This window comes from Panulirus ornatus, chromosome 7 (genome assembly GCF_036320965.1).
Source record: "Panulirus ornatus isolate Po-2019 chromosome 7, ASM3632096v1, whole genome shotgun sequence".
NCBI lineage: Eukaryota > Metazoa > Arthropoda > Malacostraca > Decapoda > Palinuridae > Panulirus > Panulirus ornatus.
Genome location: NC_092230.1, coordinates 30,685,967 through 30,707,912, shown reverse-complemented (window position 1 = coordinate 30,707,912; position 21,946 = coordinate 30,685,967). Strand labels below are relative to the sequence as shown.

At 41.5% G+C, this 21,946-nt stretch overlaps 1 protein-coding gene across 3 annotated transcripts in view; it reads right to left on the bottom strand.

The window, feature by feature from the left end:
• Positions 1-10,903, bottom strand: part of LOC139749498 (uncharacterized) — a 58,046-nt gene extending 47,143 nt beyond the window's left edge. The window contains exons 1-2 of one of the 3 annotated variants that reach the window (XM_071663422.1): positions 10,325-10,611; positions 8,969-9,026 (exon numbers count right to left, since the gene is read on the bottom strand). The gene's annotated coding sequence lies outside the window, so the exon portion shown is untranslated. Of the gene's footprint in view, positions 1-8,968; positions 9,027-10,324; positions 10,612-10,702 lie in introns of those variants that run through there. The other 2 variants (XM_071663424.1, XM_071663421.1) reach the window with 2 other exon arrangements.
• Between the last annotated feature and the right edge of the window lie 11,043 nt (positions 10,904-21,946).

Genomic DNA, 21,946 nt, shown 5'->3' with positions numbered 1-21,946 from the left:
AGTAGGGTTGAGGGTCAAGTCAATTGGGAGGTGAGTTTGAATGGAGAAAAACTGGAGGAAGTGAAGTGTTTTAGATATCTGGGAGTGGATCTGGCAGCGGATGGAACCATGGAAGCGGAAGTGGATCATAGGGTGGGGGAGGGGGCGAAAATTATGGGAGCCTTGAAGAATGTGTGGAAGTCGAGAACATTATCTCGGAAAGCAAAAATGGGTATGTTTGAAGGAATAGTGGTTCCAACAATGTTGTATGGTTGCGAGGCGTGGGCTATGGATAGAGTTGTGCGCAGGAGGATGGATGTGCTGGAAATGAGATGTTTGAGGACAATGTGTGGTGTGAGGTGGTTTGATCGAGTAAGTAACGTAAGGGTAAGAGAGATGTGTGGAAATAAAAAGAGCGTGGTTGAGAGAGCAGAAGAGGGTGTTTTGAAATGGTTTGGGCACATGGAGAGAATGAGTGAGGAAAGATTGACCAAGAGAATATATGTGTCGGACGTGGAGGGAACGAGGAGAAGAGGGAGACCAAATTGGAGGTGGAAAGATGGAGTGAAAAAGATTTTGTGTGATCGGGGCCTGAACATGCAGGAGGGTGAAAGGAGGGCAAGGAATAGAGTGAATTGGAGCGATGTGGTATACCGGGGTTGACGTGCTGTCAGTGGATTGAATCAAGGCATGTGAAGCGTCTGGGGTAAACCATGGAAAGCTGTGTAGGTATGTATATTTGCGTGTGCGGACATATGTATATACATGTGTATGGGGGTGGGTTGGGCCATTTCTTTCGTCTGTTTCCTTGCGCTACCTCGCAAACGCGGGAGACAGCGACAAAAGAAAAAAAAAAAAAAATACATATACATATATACATACACATACACACATATACACACACACACCCATATACCTATATATACATATGAAAAATGTAAGAAACAATTTAGAAAACTGAAACTTCTAGCTTGAAATGAAATGAAAAAATGAATGTCCCATAATGGTTCAACCTCTGGCTATGGAAAAGGGAAATGTATAATTTATTCACAAACGTCAATAGCAGTTCTCATCAATTTAACCATTGTATCAATAAGCTTCAATGTCTAAGCTACATTTTTTCCAATTTCACTATTTTCTTGTCAAAGCACCATGTATGAAAACTATCACTCCAGTAACACAACTATAAACATTTACTTCCCCTTTAAAAAAGTTCTGGGGAAGTCTGTCTCAATACACTGCGGGACACTCTACCACCTGGCAAGGTTTGTGTTGCAATGGTTCTTGATTCACAAACGTAGTAGCATCACTGGTGGGCGGAAGAACATTCTTGTAACCACAGCAAGGATCACAGTCCGTGCAACTCCATTATGATGGTTCTTCTCATGACGCGACGCTTAAGCCAAAGGTGTTGGTGGCTGGTGTTGTCTCCACGTTGAACTCTGCTACTGGGACTCCCCGAGCGGCAACTTGGAATAGTTGGGGCTGGACACATCGTAAGGGGCTTCGAGAGGCTGGTGGAGAGCAGCGCCCCCTTCATGGTTTGGCCTGTAACGTCTCCTTCATGTCTGTAACGCTCGCCTGTAGCGGATCTGTAACAGATCGTGGGAACAGTCTGGAATCCTTTTATAGCCCAGGAAAAGTAGGATCAAAAGATCTTTCCAATGTGGTCTGACTCATTCCGTGCTCCACTAGTTAGTGGTTTTGATGCACGAGACCGGGTTATAGTGATGGGTGATTTGAATGCAAAGGTGGGTAATGTGGCAGTTGAGGGAATAATTGGTATACATGGGGTGTTCAGTGTTGTAAATGGAAATGGTGAAGAGCTTGTAGATTTATGTGCTGAAAAAGGACTGGTGATTGGGAATACCTGGTTTAAAAAGCGAGACATACATAAGTATACGTATGTAAGTAGGAGAGATGGCCAGAGAGCGTTATTGGATTATGTGTTAATTGACAGGCGCGCGAAAGAGAGACTTTTGGATGTTAATGTGCTGAGAGGTGCAACTGGAGGGATGTCTGATCATTATCTTGTGGAGGCTAAGGTGAAGATTTGTATGGGTTTTCAGAAAAGAAGAGTGAATGTTGGGGTGAAGAGGGTGGTGAGAGTAAGTGAGCTTGGGAAGGAGACTTGTGTGAGGAAGTACCAGGAGAGACTGAGTACAGAATGGAAAAAGGTGAGAACAATGGAAGTAAGGGGAGTGGGGGAGGAATGGGATGTATTTAGGGAATCAGTGATGGATTGCGCAAAAGATGCTTGTGGCATGAGAAGAGTGGGAGGTGGGTTGATTAGAAAGGGTAGTGAGTGGTGGGATGAAGAAGTAAGAGTATTAGTGAAAGAGAAGAGAGAGGCATTTGGATGATTTTTGCAGGGAAAAAATGCAATTGAGAGGGAGATGTATAAAAGTAAGACAGGAGGTCAAGAGAAAGGTGCAAGAGGTGAAAAAGAGGGCAAATGAGAGTTGGGGTGAGAGAGTATCATTAAATTTTAGGGAGAATAAAAAGATGTTCTGGAAGGAGGTAAATAAAGTGCGTAAGACAAGGGAGCAAATGGGAACTTCAGTGAAGGGCGCAAATGGGGAGGTGATAACAAGTAGTGGTGATGTGAGAAGGAGATGGAGTGAGTATTTTGAAGGTTTGTTGAATGTGTTTGATGATAGAGTGGCAGATATAGGGTGTTTTGGTCGAGGTGGTGTGCAAAGTGAGAGGGTTAGGGAAAATGATTTGGTAAACAGAGAAGATGAAAGCCGGCAAGGCAGCAGGTTTGGATGGTATTGCAGTGGAATTTATCAAAAAAAGGGGGAGACTGTATTATTGACTGGTTGGTAAGGTTATTTAATGTATGTATGACTCAGGGTAAGGTGCCTGAGGATTGGCGGAATGCGTGCATAGTGCCATTGTACAAAGGCAAAGGGGATAAGAGTGAGTGCTCAAATTACAGAGGTATAAGTTTGTTGAGTATTCCTGGTAAATTATATGGGAGGGTATTGATTGAGAGGGTGAAGGCATGTACAGAGCATCAGATTGGGGAAGAGCAGTGTGGTTTCAGAAGTGGTAGAGGATGTGTGGATCAGGTGTTTGCTTTGAAGAATGTATGTGAGAAATACTTAGAAAAGCAAATGGATTTGTATGTAGCATTTACGGATCTGGAGAAGGCATATGATAGAGTTGATAGAGATGCTCTGTGGAAGGTATTAAGAATATATGGTGTGGGAGGCAAGTTGTTAGAAGCAGTGAAAAGTTTTTATCGAGGATGTAAGGCATGTGTACGTGTAGGAAGAGAGGAAACTGATTGGTTCTCAGTGAATGTAGGTTTGTGGCAGGGGTGTGTGATGTCTCCATGGTTGTTTAATTTGTTTATGGATGGGGTTGTTAGGGAGGTAAATGCAAGAGTTTTGGAAAGAGGGGCAAGTATGAAGTCTGTTGGGGATGAGAGAGCTTGGGAAGTGAGTCAGTTGTTGTTCGCTGATGATACAGCGCTGGTGGCTGATTCATGTGAGAAACTGCAGAAGCTGGTGACTGAGTTTGGTAAAGTGTGTGAAAGAAGAAAGTTAAGAGTAAATGTGAATAAGAGCAAGGTTATTAGGTACAGTAGGGTTGAGGGTCAAGTCAATTGGAAGGTAAGTTTGAATGGAGCAAAACTGGAGGAAGTAAAGTGTTTTAGATATCTGGGAGCGGATCTGGCAGCGGATGGAACCATGGAAGCGGAAGTGGATCATAGGGTGGGGGAGGGGGTGAAAATCCTGGGAGCCTTGAAGAATGTGTGGAAGTCGAGAACATTATCTCGGAAAGCAAAAATGGGTATGTTTGAAGGAATAGTGGTTCCAACAATGTTGTATGGTTGTGAGGTGTGGGCTATGTGGTTCCAACAATGTTGTATGGTTGTGAGGTGTGGGCTATGGATAGAGTTGTGTGCAGGAGGATGGATGTGCTGGAAATGAGATGTTTGAGGACAATGTGTGGTGCGAGGTGGTTTGATTGAGTAAATAACGTAAGGGTAAGAGAGATGTGTGGAAATAAAAAGAGCGTGGTTGAGAGAGCAGAAGAGGGTGTTTTGAAATGGTTTGGGCACATGGAGAGAATGAGTGAGGAAAGATTGACCAAGAGGATATATGTGTCGGAGGTGGAGGGAACGAGGAGAAGTGGGAGACCAAATTGGAGGTGGAAAGATGGAGTGAAAAAGATTTTGTGTGATCGGGGCCTGAACATGCAGGAGGGTGAAAGAAGGGCAAGGAATAGAGTGAATTGAATCGATGTGGTATACTGGGGTTGACGTGCTGTTAGTGGATTGAATCAGGGCATGTGAAGCATCTGGGGTAAACCATGGAAAGCTGTGTAGGTATGTATATTTGCGTGTGTGGACGTATGTATATACATGTGTATGGGGGTGGGTTGGGCCATTTCTTTCGTCTGTTTCCTTGTGCTACCTCGCAAACGCGGGAGACAGCGGCAAAAAAAAAAAAAAAAAAAAAAAAAAATATATATATATATATATATATATATATATATATATATATATATATATATATCCCTGGGGATGGGGAGAAAGAACACTTCCCATGCATTCCTCACGTGTCGTAGAAGGCGACTAAAGGGAATGGGAGCGGGGGGCTAGAAACCCTCTCCTCCTTGTATTTCAACTTTCTAAACGGGGAAACAAAAGGGGTCACGCGGGGAGTGCTCATCCTCCTCGAAGGCTCAGATTGGGGTGTCTAAATATGTGTGGCCATAACCAAGAGGAGAAAAAGGAGAGATAGGTAGTATGTTTGAGGAAAGGAACCTGGATGTTTTGGTTATGAGTGAAACGAAGCTCAAGGGTAAAGGGGAAGAGCGGTTTGGGAATGTCTTGGGAGTACAGTCAGGGGTTAGTGAGAGGACAAGAGCAAGGGAAGGAGTAGCACTACTGAAACAGGAGTGGTGGGAGTTTGTGATAGAGTGTAAGAAAGTAAACTTTAGATTGATATGGGTAAAACTGAAAGTGGATGGGGAGAGATGGGTGATTACTGGTGCATATGCACCTGGGCATGAGAAGAAAGATCATGAGAGGCAAGTGTTTTGGGAGCACCTGAGTGAGTGTGTTAGTAGTTTTGATGCACGAGACTGGGTTATAGTAATGGGTGATTTGAATGCAAATGTGAGTAATGTGGAAGTTGAGGGAATAATTGGTGTACATGGGGTGTCCAGTGTTGTAAATGGAAATGTTGAAGAGCTTGTAGATTTATGTGCTGAAAAAGGACTGGTGACTGGGAATACCTGGTTTAAAAAGAGAGATATACATAAGTATAAATATGTAAGTAGGAGAGATGGTCAGAGAGCGTTATTGGATTATGTGTTAATTGATAGGCGTGCGAGAGAGACTTTTGGATGTTAATGTGCTGAGAGGTACAACTGGAGGGATGTCTGATCATTATCTTGTGGAAGCGAAGGTGAAGATATGTAGAGGTTTTCAGAAAGGAAGAGAGAATGTTGGGGTGAAGATAGTGGTGAGAGTAAGTGGGCTTGGGAAGGAGACTTGTGTGAGGAAGTACCAAGAGACACTGGGTACAGAATGGAAAAAGGTGAGAACAAAGGACGTAAGGGGAGTGGGGGAGGAATGGGATGTATCTAGGGTAGCAGTGATGGCTTGTGCAAAAGATGCTTGTGGTATGAGAAGCATGGGAGGTGGGCAGATTAGAAAGGGCTGTGAGTTGTGGGAGGAAGAATTAAGATTGTTAGTGAAAGAGGAGAGGCATATGGACGATTTTTGCAGGGAAATAATGCAAATGGCTGGGAGATGTATAAAAGAAAGAGGCAGGAGGTCAAGAGAAAGGTGCAAGAGGTGAAAAAGAGTGCAAACGAGAATTGGGGTGAGAGTATCATTAAATTTTAGGGAGAATAAAAATATGTTTTGGAAGGAGGTAAATAAAGTGCGTAAGACAAAGGAACATATGGGAACATCAGTGAAAGAGGTAAATGAGGAGGTGATAACATGTGGTGATGTGAAAAGGAGATGGAGTGAGTATTTTGAAGGTTTGCTGAATGTGTTTGATGGTAGAGTGGCAGATATAGGGTGTTTTGGTCAAGGTGGTGTGCAAAGTGAGAGGGTTAGGGAGAATGATTTGGTAAACAGAGAAGAGGTAGTAAAAGCTTTGCGGAAGATGAAAGCCAGCAAGGCAGTGGGTTTGGATGGTATTGCAGTGGAATTTATTAAAAAAGTGGGTGACTGTGTTGTTGACTGGTTGGTAAGGATATCTAATGTATGTATGACTCATGGTGAACGTGCCTGAGGATTGGTGGAATGCTTGCATAGTGTTAATCCCTCTCATCCTTAGATGATCACTAACATGGCATAGATTTTCCTGTATATATCCTAAATATTGTCTCCATGACTCCCTATCACTTTAGAAATCCAAATTCCATTTATTTCTTTATAACTGAAATCCCCGATTATCATTACTTTATCATCTCCATTCACTGAGTGTTTCACTACTGTATGGACCATCCTGTTCCTTCAATGTTATAAACCATGTATTCGTTCTGGCTCACTGCAATTCTATGAAGGATTGCATAATATTAATGCCACTGTTCTCTTCTTCCCTACAGTTATTCATCCTATTATTAACTGATTGAATGGGCTATCTTCCACAGTTTCTTGCAACTTCCAAGTTAACTTTCATTAAGAGGGTTAATCCTCCTCCTCCTTCACCTTCTCTTTCCTTTCATGATATCATGTACTCCTCTGGGTGAAGCAGGTATGCTTAGTTACCAAAACTCCAATATTAAGTGCACTTTTCCTTATCCAATCCTTGCATTCCACCTCTACCACTAGCTATCAGTCCATCAGCATTTGAATACATTAACATCAGTCCAACATTACCATCTCCTAACACTCCAGCATTCTCATCAGTGCTAGTGAGCTTCTCCATCCTTTTGCCTAGTATGACACATGTGTAATGAAGTTGAATAAATACTGAAACAAGGTATCAATCATTGTACCATCACTCAACTATGAACCAAGTAAAAGTATTGACGTGCTGAGATCAATAATGACAAATCAATAAATAAATACTGTATGAGAATATCACACCAAATATCATAAGGAAGCTAATCAAACACCTTTAAAACTAATGAAGCCATGTGGAACTTGGTGAACTTTATCCTCATATAGAAAGCAAGTTTACCAAACTGCTACACTAAAGAGGTGACACCACCACCACCACCAGGGAGATGTGTCAACATCCAGATATTTTCAGCACATAATGCTATTGAACAATATAATCCCAAAGTTTAAATTTCTCTCTGGTTAGGTTAAGCCCTATTCACTTGCTTTTTTGGGGTTGTTTTATTATTCTTTTACAATGATTTATCATTTTGCATAGTTTTCCAATTATGTTTCGCCAATTAAGATGTTTATCAGTGTCTGAAAGTATGATCTGATGAAAGCACAAATGTCAAATATTTTTCTTTATGACAATCGTTGTTCTACCAGCTCACCTGATCACAAGTCAGGCAATTTGGATGGCATGTAATTATTCTTATAAATTTTGGCTAATTTTGGCATATTTCAGGGTTATGTCAACCCCAATATATAACACTAACACTGAACTTTCTGCTGCTGGGAATCTCATGGAATGGCTGGTTGAGAGGAGGTTTGATGGTGGCTGATTTATTGCTCAGCCTGCTCTCTGTAAACATTCGCCAGCTGTCAGCATGTTCAGTCATGGGTGTGACTGGCATACTTCATCTAGAATATTAAACATATAGGTAACTTTCAAGTGCTAAGGAGGCTAGGTAAGGTCTTCACACATCCTGTTGAGTTTCTAGAGGTGTTTCACTAACTTTAACATTGTCTAACCCCACATTTTTCCCATATTCATAACCCTCATTACTATCACTGTATCTAACACCTCATTTAAACGGTCATGCTCCTTAAACTCTTACCATATTCTCTATACTTTAAACTAGCATAACTGATAAAATCACCCAATATCCAAAGCTAGTGTTAAAGTGTGCATATTTACAAGTATTTATTCATTTAGTATTTACAAGTATTTATCTATTATTACCCCAGGATCAATTTCTAATGAAGAGTCTTGTTATTAAGACCTCTTTCTAAAGGCTCCTGCAACCAAGGATGCACAACTTTAGAGTAGTACTTGAAACATTCTTTAAAGAGACTGTGTTCCCAGTGATACAGCCTTACCAAAGATGACTTGTCACTCATGGTGAAACTTCATGCAGGTGGAACCTGGTAACACCTAATAAATAAATAACTGTTATCTACATTTTCTCCTACTTAAGAGTATAAGTTTAAAATAGTTTTATGACATGCTAATTACTGCTAACCCTATAATTTCTAATGTCAAAAGAATTCTTAAAATGTGTTTTAACTCTTTATCAAACTAACTTTGGAATATGGCTACTTATGTTTTAGGTGCTTTATATGATTTGTTTTGATTACAGAAATTCCTACAAAGCATGACTGGAACTCTATATTTCATCAAACTATATCAATTAAGGCTACTGAGGTTATACGCATATATCAGGGAGAATATTTGGCTCATTAATGTTAAAATAGGCGAGACATGTAAAACATCAACAGTACCAATAAAATCCACACGGAGAAACTGAAACATGAGTAGAAATACACCAACACAATATTCATGTGCTGCCTACTGTGTCATCCATTTGCAGACACTGGGCATCATGATGCAGTTTATTTTCAAGAGACTGGTATACATTGATTAGTAAAAGTTAAGATAAATCTCACCTTCAAAGAAGGTTAGGCAAACTTTCCTGGGCTTTTATTATTTCTTACAGGTGTATAACCAACTTCTACTTTTTTAACTCTACCTATTCCATGATATATGACTGGTCTTGATTAATATTGTCTAGTAAAACAAATACACTACATAGGTATTTTTGTGATAATAATGAACTATATAAAGCACCTAAAACAAACATAGTCATTTCCAAGAGCTAGTTCTGACACTGAATTAAAATACTCTACCTTTAATATTAATGTAAAGAAGAGGGTACAATCACAAGCTGTTCCGGGTACAGTATTCCTGAAATAATTCACATTCGTACTAGTAAACATTAATTTAATGAAGTTGAAAAAATTTCTAAATAATAACAGTAATCATGGCAATTCAAAAACAGTAATTCATCAGGAAACATGCATGTGCTCTAGTTCTAGGCATTTTGTTGTGCTCTTGTAGAAACTTTATTTAGTATATAACTATGGAATTTAAGGTATGGTTTTTACACTACCTCCTACAATCCTTATTATTCATTAATAACCAGATAGCAAATACGGTTATGAGAGAATGGGAAAATGTGGGGGGTAAATAAAGTATAATTCTAAGCACGAGAAAGCAAAAACATATCTTGGCAGTCTGAATGCTAAAGATGACATAGTCTTGTAATGAATGACATTCTCCATTAGTAAAGAAACATCATCCAATGGACAGTGCCCCGCATGGGGTGAGATGGAACCAGCAAGTTAAACTATCTACACTTGTATTAGAACTTGACCAAGTGTTTGGAAAAGGTCCTTTTCTGCCACAGTTCATTCCCATTAAGTTCATAGGTACCTGAATTTACCACACATTTTTGAAAGAACTAGATTCAGTCAGTCTAACCTACAAAATTTACTAAGCCTGGTTCCATCCACTGGGCTGTGTCTTCTTAATAACAAGGGAATTACCCTTTGCCAAACCCTAAAGGCAAGTCACATTATTCAATAGTTTTCTTTGTTTAAAAATCTATTTACAAACCGAATAAAGCTCTAGCGAGTCTGAACAAAGTGTCAAATGGATATTTTGCTGTAGTCTTCAAGACATTTACTGCGAGTATCCTCGTAGATTGAGGAAAGATATTTGGTCATATGATATTAGGACATTAGCTGAGTTATTGTGATGAGTGACAACAAAAGTCCGAACACTGAACACCAGTGGTTTTACCTCGGTTCCCCTCTTGTCTAAAGCTCCACCTTTGTGGTTTCTTCACCTTGTGGCAGTACGAGGTACGCTAAATAAAATCTCGCAATGAATTATTAATGCAAAAATCATAAAAAAAAATCCACAGGTATCACGGTCGAATAATATAAATATCATCTAGTACACGGGAGTCTGCTTGATGATGAACTACCAAGCTGGGTACACGAAACTTTGTAATTCGGAGGCAAAAAAAAATTAAGGTCGAAGGTTAATGGATTTTTCCTTTCGTTATATATATATATATATATATATATATATATATATATATATATATATATATATATAACGTTGGCATTATTCATGTTAATGGCTGGGGCAGTAGTAAAGTAGTCTGGTCATCATACTGAAAATGGTGAATAACTTACCAGCAAAGCGTGCGACCCCACGTCCTAGAGGGAACAATAAACAGCCGCCATCACTACTATGTGCCGAACAAACGTGCACATTAAATCACTTCATAATCTCCAGTCACGAGATTCACCAATTTTCTCTTCGAAACGTCTGAGATACATAGACATACCAAGATGTTGGCGACCAACTTGTTACGATGCACCACCGTTCAGTAGCCATCCAATGCCCTAAACGTTGACGTGCCTAGACTTTGACGTCTATCTCGTCACGTGCTCATTGTCTCTTGGTATCCCTAGCTCAACTATGGGTTTAAAATCTCATTATTTCATCACATCTTCAATTAAGACTTTTAGAAAGAGAGAAAGAGAAATACTTCCTCGGATTTGATATACTTGCCTTTAGAACTGACGAAATATGGCTTTACAGTCGTTGATAAACATCGCCATTTCCAAGGGTTTCACTAAAGAACTAAGGTTCCTTTAGTCAAAATATTATAAAATTCTAAAGAACGCATAGTTTTACCAAATAAAACCACGTTATGTGGGGATGGATTCACGATTTTCCAAGGAGAATTCTCTAAGTAATTCAAAGGACTGGTAAATCTATTTAGCAATAAAGTTACTAATGTCCACTTTCTGTGCTAAGATTTACTTCGCCTTTATATCTCAATCACACTTGGAACAAGACTTTTACGTGCAAAAGAAATTCTCAGTTTTATTGAAAACAAGAAATCTGCGAATTAATGAAATTTATCCAGTAGGTGGAACAAGAAAAAAGCTCATGAAAAAAACATGCATATTTGGAAATGTACACATATATGCAAATATACATATTTAAGGGTGTATATGCAATTACCAAATTATAATTACACATTTCTGTATGTTGTCTGCATTATCCATGTCTAATTGATTTTACGCCATTCTTCCACCATTTCCTTGCATGTTTCTTATCAAGTTACTTATTTCATGCTTATGTTTATTTCATTCTACTATTATGCCCCAAAGGGCAAGAAATATAATTACGAGATCATGCAGCCAAACACGGGTGCTGGTGTCTTCCAGGACACTCTACATGGTTCGTTATGGGCGGCGGTAGCTTTCACAACATACTACAATTCTTTACTAGTAGGTCTAAAACAAAATGGGGTCCCCCCCAACCCAAACTTTTCAAAGTAGGGGCTTCAGCCATCCCCGTCAAAAGCTTGGGTGGCGTGCAAAATAATTACATTCAAAGTATTATGTACAAGTAGGTGGGTAACTTATGCTAATTAGCGACTCCCCCTGCAGTAGGAAGTCTATTTCAGTGGGACAGTCGAGGCAATAGTGTTGCATGGTGTTAACGGTTGGAAACGTAATATAAGTTGCATTAAAGGAAGGCATCTGGGATTGTCGGAGTAGAGGGCCTGAGTAGTAGATTGAAAAATCACATATAATCACACCATTTGATCTCTGAGGTTAGAGATCAACAACATCTAAAAGTCAATGCATTTTACTTTAGACAGAGCTTGACCACCTAGGAAGTCGACGGCCGACCTAACTTCCTGCTGACGTGCTCACGTTTCGTTCAGTGAGAGGAGAGTTCATCCCACACTCCCGTCTGCCTGTAGGGAAACGTCAGTGTAGGTTATGTATGGTGTAAGGTAGGGATTGATGAAGAAATTCTGTTTATGGCCTACAGAGCTAATTGTTTCTGAGGGAGTGGTGGTTCCGACTTTGAGGTGTGAGTAAAGAAGACAAATGTACGAGCCATCCTCAGGATGGAGGACCGTGATCATCCTCTGATTGGGGCACATCACTTGCGAGATATTGAAGTATAGAACAAGTTCCTTTAATGAGAATGAGACCACCCGGCCGAAGTAGAAGCCGAGATGCATTTAGGTTAAGGGAGGTTCTAATGACATAAGACATCTGACACTGAAGCAGGAGACATTAAGATATATTCTCTCAACAAGAGGAGGAAGACTGAGCTCCGTTTGGTAATTATCCTGGTGGAGGTGGAACAGTTCAGGATAAATCTCAGGACTTTGTTTCGAAACTTTTCTGGGGGATCTAGGGAATCCTTGGGAGCTGAGACAGGTGAAAGGTAGTCGACAACAGATAGGAGAAACAATGTAAGCAGTTCTGGTTAAGCGGATAGATTTCCTGACAGCATTGTTGATGAGCCATCGGGGAAAGGACAGGCACTGTTGCAATAGATTTATGAAGTCACGGACGATGGGGTGAACACTTTGTCGTACTGGTGTGGCTGGAGTAATCCGTACAGGTGCACCCAGGTAAAGGTGCTGCATACACACAGGGATAACACTATCTCCCACGATGAATTTTGGGAGCGTCCTTGGGATGCGGGGAGAGATCTGCTCTTGTCTGGGGAGATAATATGACCATGAATGGAGTTCAACGTGATGAATGAGTTCAGGAGTCGTTAAAGACTTCCTGGCGAGTCAGAGTATATGCAGATATCACCAGCGTATCAGGTGACTGTGGTATCGAGAACGTCAGGTGGGAGAGTTGGTGATGCATAAGGAGACAGTAAAGAGAAAGGGGCCGAGAACCTCAACTTGTGGAATGCCAAGTTCGAAGTCCTTGGTGGAGCTGCAGGTTCCCTTAAAGAGGATATGAAAGGTTCTGTTCCACTTGTATCCCCGAATTCATTATAAAAGATTACCTTTGACCCTCAAGTCTCCCAGTCGCTTGTTGGGAAAGGCGGGTATAGAGTTCCATGAGGCTGGTGTGTACTCTGTTGTAGTGGGGAGCCATACAGGCTTGGTGAGAGTTTGTCTTTCAGCCCAAACATGAGAAAGGTAAGGATAATAAGTTTGATGACCTTGCCTTTATAGGAGGGGAGGAGGGAAAGGAAATAGGCCTGAAATTGACATTTTGGAATGGGAACTGTTATGCTGGAGGTGTATAGCCACTGGGCAAGTACCCGATGCAGGTATATAGATTGTGTAGTAGGAGGAAGGGATTGCTGAGGACTTTCAGAAGCAGACGGAGAAGTGAGTAGGTGACACCATCATCACCAGGGGCTGTTGCCTTTACTTGGAAGAGGGCACACTACAATTCCTTATCAGTTATCTCCACCGTATCCTCTTCATCGACCTTCAGTGATGCTGCCATGAGATGGAGGGCATGGAGAACTGGCTGGAGGGCAAGGGCCTCTTAAATGTGCTGCGGGATATTACGATCTTGGAGTTGCTCAGACCAGGTTGTGATGAGGTCTTGTTGTGTGCTGTGCTGGGCTGGGGTGAAGGGCACCAGAAGACTTCTTTCTGAGCACCTTGTTGATGAAGTGCCACATGGCTGCCATACCTGTTTCATGGTTAATGCTGACTGTGAGGTTATGTCAGAATTCAGTCCGATGACATTGTGGAAGGCAATCAGATCATCCTTGGATGACTGGTACTGGTGGAGACGGTCATGGGTCTCATTCCCTTGAAGTGAAATACCATCCTCTATTGCCTTCTTTTTCACTAAGAGAATATTTTCATAAAGGAATCGGGTCCAGGCTTCAGGGCAACGTTTAATGGGTGCCCAAGAAATGTAACATCTGTGGAAATCATGTGCGGAGTTCACAAGTGAGGAGTATAACATCTACAGCGACTTTAAATTAAATGTAAGAAGAAGGTTGACCACACTCTCATAAATGTATCTATTCTAATGGCACCTCCCTTTCCAGAACACTTATCAAACCATAAAATAGTGGCATCTCAACAAAGCTGACTGGAATAACTTGTGTAACTTTTTTCCCAACTTTCCTTGGGTACATTACTCTAATGTGGCGATGCTTCTGTCTCTGCCAAATGAACTGTAGAGGTTATTCTTGTGGAACTGGCAGCATTTATCCCGTTCCTCCAAAATGACCCCTTCTTCCAATCCATGGTTCAACCGTTCCTGTTCTAAAGCCATCCAGGCTTAGAAAAACCCTCCTTCTTCTGACTCCTGTTCAACTTTTACCACAGCCCGTAATCACTGCAAGTATGTTATCCATCAGGCAAAGTATTCCTTTATTTAGAGGAAGTGTGATAACCTCTCTTCATCATCCACTGACAGGTCTTTCTGGTCTTTAGTTAAGAGCATCACTAACAACTTGTTGCCCTATCCTTCCTTCACTTTTCCATTCTGGTGATACTATAGCTATCTCTCTCATAGACAAAGCAACTTTCTTTGGTTCCCATTTCTACTCTTACATTCCTTCACTCCCTGATCCTCTTCTTACTAATCTTATCCCCCTCCCCACAATCTCTTTTCAGACTGTCTAAAAAGTGCTTCTCCCTCTGGACACAAGCTTGCGGTCCTGATGGCATCCATACCCCATGTACTGAAAGGGTGTGCCTCTGAACCTGCATCTGTGCTTGCCCATCCATTCCATTTGTTTAAAAACCAAAACATTTCCTTCTTGAAGGCATATGTTGATACATCCCATTCCTTAGAAGGGTGACTGTTCTGACCCCCTAACTATCGTCCTATTGCTTTGACATCTACCATTTCCAAAGTCTTCGAATTCCTGCTCAACTCCCATATCCTTATACACCTTGAATCTCACAGTCTTTCCTCTGATCACCAGTATGGCTTCTATGAGATTCATTGGTGATATTCTTTCCTGTCTTACTAATTTCTGGTCATCTTCACTGTGCAAGATTTTAGGGAGTCTTGTGTAGTTGCCTTTGCCGTATCCAAAGCTTTTAACGGTGTTGCATTAGGGTCTCATCTTTAAGCTCCCTTCTTTTGGCTTCCCTCCCTTAATATTCTCCTTCATATCTAGCTTCCTCTCTGGCTGATGTCTCTGTGGTTGTTGATGGATCAGCCTCTCTGCACCCCCTTTCTCCATCAACAGCAGTGTCCCTCAAGGTTCTGCCTGTCCCCTGCACTTTTCCCCCATTTTATCAATGATTTCATCTCCCTCAACTAACCAAATGCACTCGTATGATGCCAACTCGATATTGCATTCATCCACATCCTTTAATTATGCTCCTTCTTTTCTCACTTGATCTGCATCTCGTCTGACGCAACTTCTTCAATAAACTCAGGCTTGGACAGGATATCTCAGTGGGGTAGATGTAACCTGGTTAAGTTTAATGCCTCCAAAACCCAGTTTCTACCCATCTCTCTGTCGAAGCCTCCTTACAACTCTGGTCTCTCCTTTGACAGTTCTGTAATTCCACCTCTTGACTCAGTAGACATACTTGGTATTACAATAATATCCACTCTTTCTTGGAAACCCCACATTACAGAAATGGCTAAGTCTGCCTCTGAAAAACTAGGAGTCCTGTTTAGATGTCAAAATTTAATTTCTGAACAGTTCCTCCATTTATACAAAGGACTGATATATCTTTGTATGGAGTACTGTTCTCACATCTGCGGTGGTACTAGCTCTGCATCTGTACTTGATAGAGTTGAGTTGAAAATGGTCCAACTTATAAACTGTCACAGGCTAACTTCCAAACTTTCCCCTCTTACCCTATGCTGCAATGTTCGTTCACTTACCCCTCTTCTATTTTTATTATATTGGTTTTTGCTCCTAAGAGCTGGATGCTTGTGCCCCACTACCACTGGGTAGACCAAACAATATTCAGGAAGCTGATGTGTCACATGATTACTATGTGTCCATTGGAAACTCAAGGGTGGGCTGTTTTGATAACTGTTTTTTTCTCTACACTTCAAAGCTTTGAAACTCTTCCTTCTCATGGGGATGTCTCTACGGCCAGATACATTTTAAAAGACAGGTCTTTCATATCCTCCAAAATTCGTTAATACTTTCCCTTGTCTATTCCTTTACCCTTTTCTCTTCATATTTAATTTATGGCCTGGCCTTGATGTGGATTTTTGTAACATGCTCCGAGAGGAAGGCAGGGATGAATGAGGACCTCACATGAGATGCATCTGGTCTAGATGGAAGGACGTGATCAAGGATGTCTCCACAAGATTGAGTAACACCATCAGCATCCCAGCGGGAGAGTTAGTAACGGAGGATGTTCTCAAGATGAAGACCAAAATAGCCCACTCGTGAGATGCCAATGGCCACACAATAATAATGTGATGCAGTAGTTTGCTGAGTATTGCACGGTTTAACTAGTGGTGGGGGCACACAAGCAGCCAGCTCTTGGGAGCCAAACCCAAAGTATTACCTATAGAAGAGGGAAAGCAAACCAACATTGTGGTGTAGGGCAAGAGGGTCAAGTTTGGAAGTCAGCCTGAGAAAGTTTATAAGTCTGACTGTTTTCGACTCAACTCTGTCAAGTAAGGATGCAAGGCTGAATCTACCCCAGATGTAAGAGCAGTACTCCATACAAGGACGAATCAATTCTTTGTATAAACAGAGCAGTAGTTCAGAAAAAAAGAAGTTTTGACATATAAACAGGATTCCCAGTTTCTTAGAGGCAGACTTAGCTATTTCCATAAAAGGGGCTTCCAAGAAAGAGTGGATGTTACAGTAATACCGAGTATGTTCACTGAGTCAAGAGGTGGAAAATTACAGAATCATCAAAGGAGAGATGAACGTTGTGAGGAATTTCCGAGAAAGAGATGGGTAGAAACTGAGTCTTGGAGGCATTAAACTTTATCGTTCCACAAAGAATCTTGACAATGGACCACATTATTATTGTGATCTTGAAACTGTGAACTTCCTGCTGCTTAATGTAGTTAAAGCCACTAATTGGTCATATATGGAATGATAAAAAACCAATTGCAGAGCAGCTCTTTTTTGAGACCCCTATCAAGCTTTCATAGAATCCCAGAGTTCTGTGAGGCCCATCTAGTCATACCACATGCTCCTCTCAAACAGCTCATTTCCACAGCCTGGATTCTTGACCTTTCTGACTCATTCCATGTCCATGCTTCGGCTGCATAGGTCAAGGTCAGGAGGACTATGCTGTCCCTTAATATTTTCTTCACTTCTGTACCTCTACCATTCATTATTCCATTAAGGGACCCACAGACTGCTATCCTCCACTCATCTCTCCCTTGTCTATCCTTTCATATCTCCAAAATTACCCAAGATAGCTCCTAAATACTTAAATGTATGTGTATCTTTCTTCATCTATTTCCTGGCACAAGCACAGAAAATGGAGATCAAACATTACACATGACAGCTAGAGACTAAGTGTAAATGAATGTGGCCTTTTTTTGTCTCTTTTCCTGGCACTACCTCACTGAAACAGGGGTTAGTGATGCTGTTTCCTGTGGGGTGGGAATGGATGAAGGCAAGCAAGTATGAATATGTACATGCTTGTGGCATGAGAAGAGTGGGAGGTGGGTTGATTAGAAAGGGTAGTGAGTGGTGGGATGAAGAAGTAAGAGTATTAGTGAAAGAGAAGAGAGAGGCATTTGGACGATTTTTGCAGGGAAAAAATGCAATCGAGTGGGAGATGTATAAAAGAGAGAAAGGAGGTCAAGAGAAAGGTGCAAGAGGTGAAAAAAAGGGCAAATGAGAGTTGGGGTGAGAGAGTATCATTAAATTTTAGGGAGAATAAAAAGATGTTCTGGAAGGAGGTAAATAAAGTGCGTAAGACAAGGGAGCAAATGGGAACTTCAGTGAAGGGCGCAAATGGGGAGGTGAAAACAAGTAGTGGTGATGTGAGAAGGAGATGGAGTGAGTATTTTGAAGGTTTGTTGAATGTGTTTGATGATAGAGTGGCAGATATAGGGTGTTTTGGTCGAGGTGGTGTGCAAAGTGAGAGGGTTAGGGAAAATGATTTGGTAAACAGAGAAGAGGTAGTAAAAGCTTTGCGGAAGATGAAAGCCGGCAAGGCAGCAGGTTTGGATGATATTGCAGTGGAATTTATTAAAAAAGGGGGTGACTGTATTGTTGACTGGTTGGTAAGGTTATTTAATGTATGTATGACTCATGGTGAGGTGCCTGAGGATTGGCGGAATGCGTGCATAGTGCCATTGTACAAAGGCAAAGGGGATTAGAGTGAGTGCTCAAATTACAGAGGTATAAGTTTGTTGAGTATTCCTGGTAAATTATATGGGAGGATATTGACTGAGAGGGTGAAGGCATGTACAGAGCATCAGATTGGGGAAGAGCAGTGTGGTTTCAGAAGTGGTAGAGGATGTGTGGATCAGGTGTTTGCTTTGAAGAATGTATGTGAGAAATACTTAGAAAAGCAAATGGATTTGTATGTAGCATTTATGGATCAGGAGAAGGCATATGATAGAGTTGATGGAGATGCTCTGTGGAAGGTATTAAGAATATATGGTGTGGGAGGAAAGTTGTTAGAAGCAGTGAAAAGTTTTTATCGAGGATGTAAGGCATGTGTACGTGTAGGAAGAGATGAAAGTGATTGGTTCTCAGTGAATGTAGGTTTGCGGCAGGGGTGTGTGATGTCTCCATGGTTGTTTAATTTGTTTATGGATGGGGTTGTTAGGGAGGTGAATGCAAGAGTTTTGGAAAGAGGGGCAAGTATGGTCTGTTGGGGATGAGAGAGCTTGGGAAGTGAGTCAGTTGTTGTTCGCTGATGATACAGCGCTGGTGGCTGATTCATGTGAGAAACTGCAGAAGCTGGTGACTGAGTTTGGTAAAGTGTGTGAAAGAAGAAATTTAAGAGTAAATGTGAAGAAGAGCAAGGTTATTAGGTACAGTAGGGTTGAGGGTCAAGTCAATTGGGAGGTGAGTTTGAATGGAGAAAACTGGACGAAGTGAAGTGTTTTAGATATCTGGGAGTGGATCTGGCAGCGGATGGAACCATGGAAGCGGAAGTGGATCATAGGGTGGGGGAGGGGGCGAAAATTCTGGGGGCCTTGAAGAATGTGTGGAAGTCGAGAACATTATCTCGGAAAGCAAAAATGGGTATGTTTGAAGGAATAGTGGTTCCAACAATGTTGTATGGTTGCGAGGCGTGGGCTATAGATAGAGTTGTGCACAGGAGGATGGATGTGCTGGAAATGAGATGTTTGAGGACAATGTGTGGTGTGAGGTGGTTTGATCGAGTAAGTAACGTAAGGGTAAGAGAGATGTGTGGAAATAAAAAGAGCGTGGTTGAGAGAGCAGAAGAGGGTGTTTTGAAATGGTTTGGGCACATGGAGAGAATGAGTGAGGAAAGATTGACCAAGAGGATATATGTGTCGGAGGTGGAAGGAACGAGGAGAAGAGGGAGACCAAATTGGAGGTGGAAAGATGGAGTGAAAAAGATTTTGTGTGATCGGGGCCTGAACACGCAGGAGGGTGAAAGGAGGGCAAGGAATAGAGTGAACTGGAGCGATGTGGTATACCGGGGTTGACGTGCTGTCAGTGGATTGAATCAAGGCATGTGAAGCGTCTGGGGTAAACCATGGAAAGCTGTGTAGGTATGTATATTTGCGTGTGTGGACGTATGTATATACATGTGTATGGGGGTGGGTTGGGCCATTTCCTTCGTCTGTTTCCTTGCGCTACCTCGCAAACGCGGGAGACAGCGACAAAGTATAAAAAAAAAAAAAAAAAAAAAAAAAAATATATATATATATATATATATATATATATATATATATATATATATATATATATATATATATATATATATATATATATATATTTTCTTCTTTCTTTCAAACTATTCACCATTTCCCGCATTAGCGAGGTAGCGTTAAGAACAGATGACTGGGCCCTTGAGGGACTACCCTCACCTGGCCCAATTCTCTGTTCCTTCTTTTGGAAAATTAAAAAAAAAAAAATGAGAGGGGAGGATTTCCAGCCCCCCGCTCCCTCCCCTTTTAGTCGCCTTCTACGACACGCAGGGAATACGTGGGAAGTATTCTTGCTCCCCTATCCCCTATATATACACCTGGGGATAGGGGAGAAAGAATACTTCCCACGTATTCCCTGCGTGTCGTAGAAGGCGACTAAAAGGGAAGGGAGCGCGGCTCTGGAAATCCTCCCCTCTTGTTTTTTTTTTTTCTTTTTTAATTTTCCAAAAGGAACAGAGAAGGGGGCCAGGTGAGGATATTCCCTCAAAGGCTCAGTCCTCTGTTCTTAACGCTACCTCGCTATCGCGGGAAATGGCGAATAGTATGAAAGAAAGAAAGAACAAATATTTATATATATATATATATATATATATATATATATATATATATATATATATATATGAGAGGGTTAGGGAAAATGATCTGATAAACAGAGAAGAGGTAGTAAAAGCTTTGCGGAAGATGAAAGCCGGCAAGGCAGCAGGTTTGGATGGTATTGCAGTGGAATTTATTAAGAAAGGGGGGTGACTGTATTGTTGACTGGTTGGTAAGGTTATTTAATGTATGTATGACTCATGGTGAGGTGCCTGAGGATTGGCGGAATGCGTGCATAGTGCCATTGTACAAAGGCAAAGGGGATAAGAGTGAGTGCTCAAATTACAGAGGTATAAGTTTGTTGAGTATTCCTGGTAAATTATATGGGAGGGTATTGATTGAGAGGGTGAAGGCATGTACAGAGCATCAGATTGGGGAAGAGCAGTGCGGTTTCAGAAGTGGTAGAGGATGTGTGGATCAGGTGTTTGCTTTGAAGAATGTATGTGAGAAATACTTAGAAAAGCAAATGGATTTGTATGTAGCATTTATGGATCTGGAGAAGGCATATGATAGAGTTGATAGAGATGCTCTGTGGAAGGTATTAAGAATATATGGTGTGGGAGGCAAGTTGTTAGAAGCAGTGAAAAGTTTTTATCGAGGATGTAAGGCATGTGTACGTGTAGGAAGAGAGGAAAGTGATTGGTTCTCAGTGAATGTAGGTTTGCGGCAGGGGTGTGTGATGTCTCCATGGTTGTTTAATTTGTTTATGGATGGGGTTGTAAAGGAGGTAAATGCAAGAGTCCTGGAAAGAGGGGCAAGTATGAAGTCTGTTGGGGATGAGAGAGCTTGGGAAGTGAGTCAATTGTTGTTCGCTGATGATACAGCGCTGGTGGCTGATTCATGTGAGAAACTGCAGAAGCTGGTGACTGAGTTTGGTAAAGTGTGTGGAAGAAGAAAGTTGAGAGTAAATGTGAATAAGAGCAAGGTTATTAGGTACAGTAGGGGTGAGGGTCAAGTCAATTGGGAGGTGAGTTTGAATGGAGAAAAACTGGAGGAAGTGAAGTGTTTTAGATATCTGGGAGTGGATCTGTCAGCGGATGGAACCATGGAAGCGGAAGTGGATCATAGGGTGGGGGAGGGGGCGAGAATTTTGGGAGCCTTGAAAAATGTGTGGAAGTCGAGAACATTATCTCGGAAAGCAAAAATGGGTATGTTTGAGGGAATAGTGGTTCCAACAATGCTGTATGGTTGCGAGGCGTGGGCTATGGATAGAGATGTGCGCAGGAGGATGGATGTGCTGGAAATGAGATGTTTGAGGACAATGTGTGGTGTGAGGTGGTTTGATCGAGTAAGTAACGTAAGGGTAAGAGAGATGTGTGGAAATAAAAAGAGCGTGGTCGAGAGAGCAGAAGAGGGTGTTTTGAAATGGTTTGGGCACATGGAGAGAATGAGTGAGGAGAGATTGACCAAGAGGATATATGTGTCGAAGGTGGAGGGAACGAGGAGAAGAGGGAGACCAAATTGGAGGTGGAAAGATGGAGTGAAAAAGATTTTGTGTGATCGGGGCCTGAACATGCAGGAGGGTGAAAGGAGGGCAAGAAATAGAGTGAATTGGAGTCATGTGGTATACAGGGGTTGACGTGCTGTCAGTGGATTGAA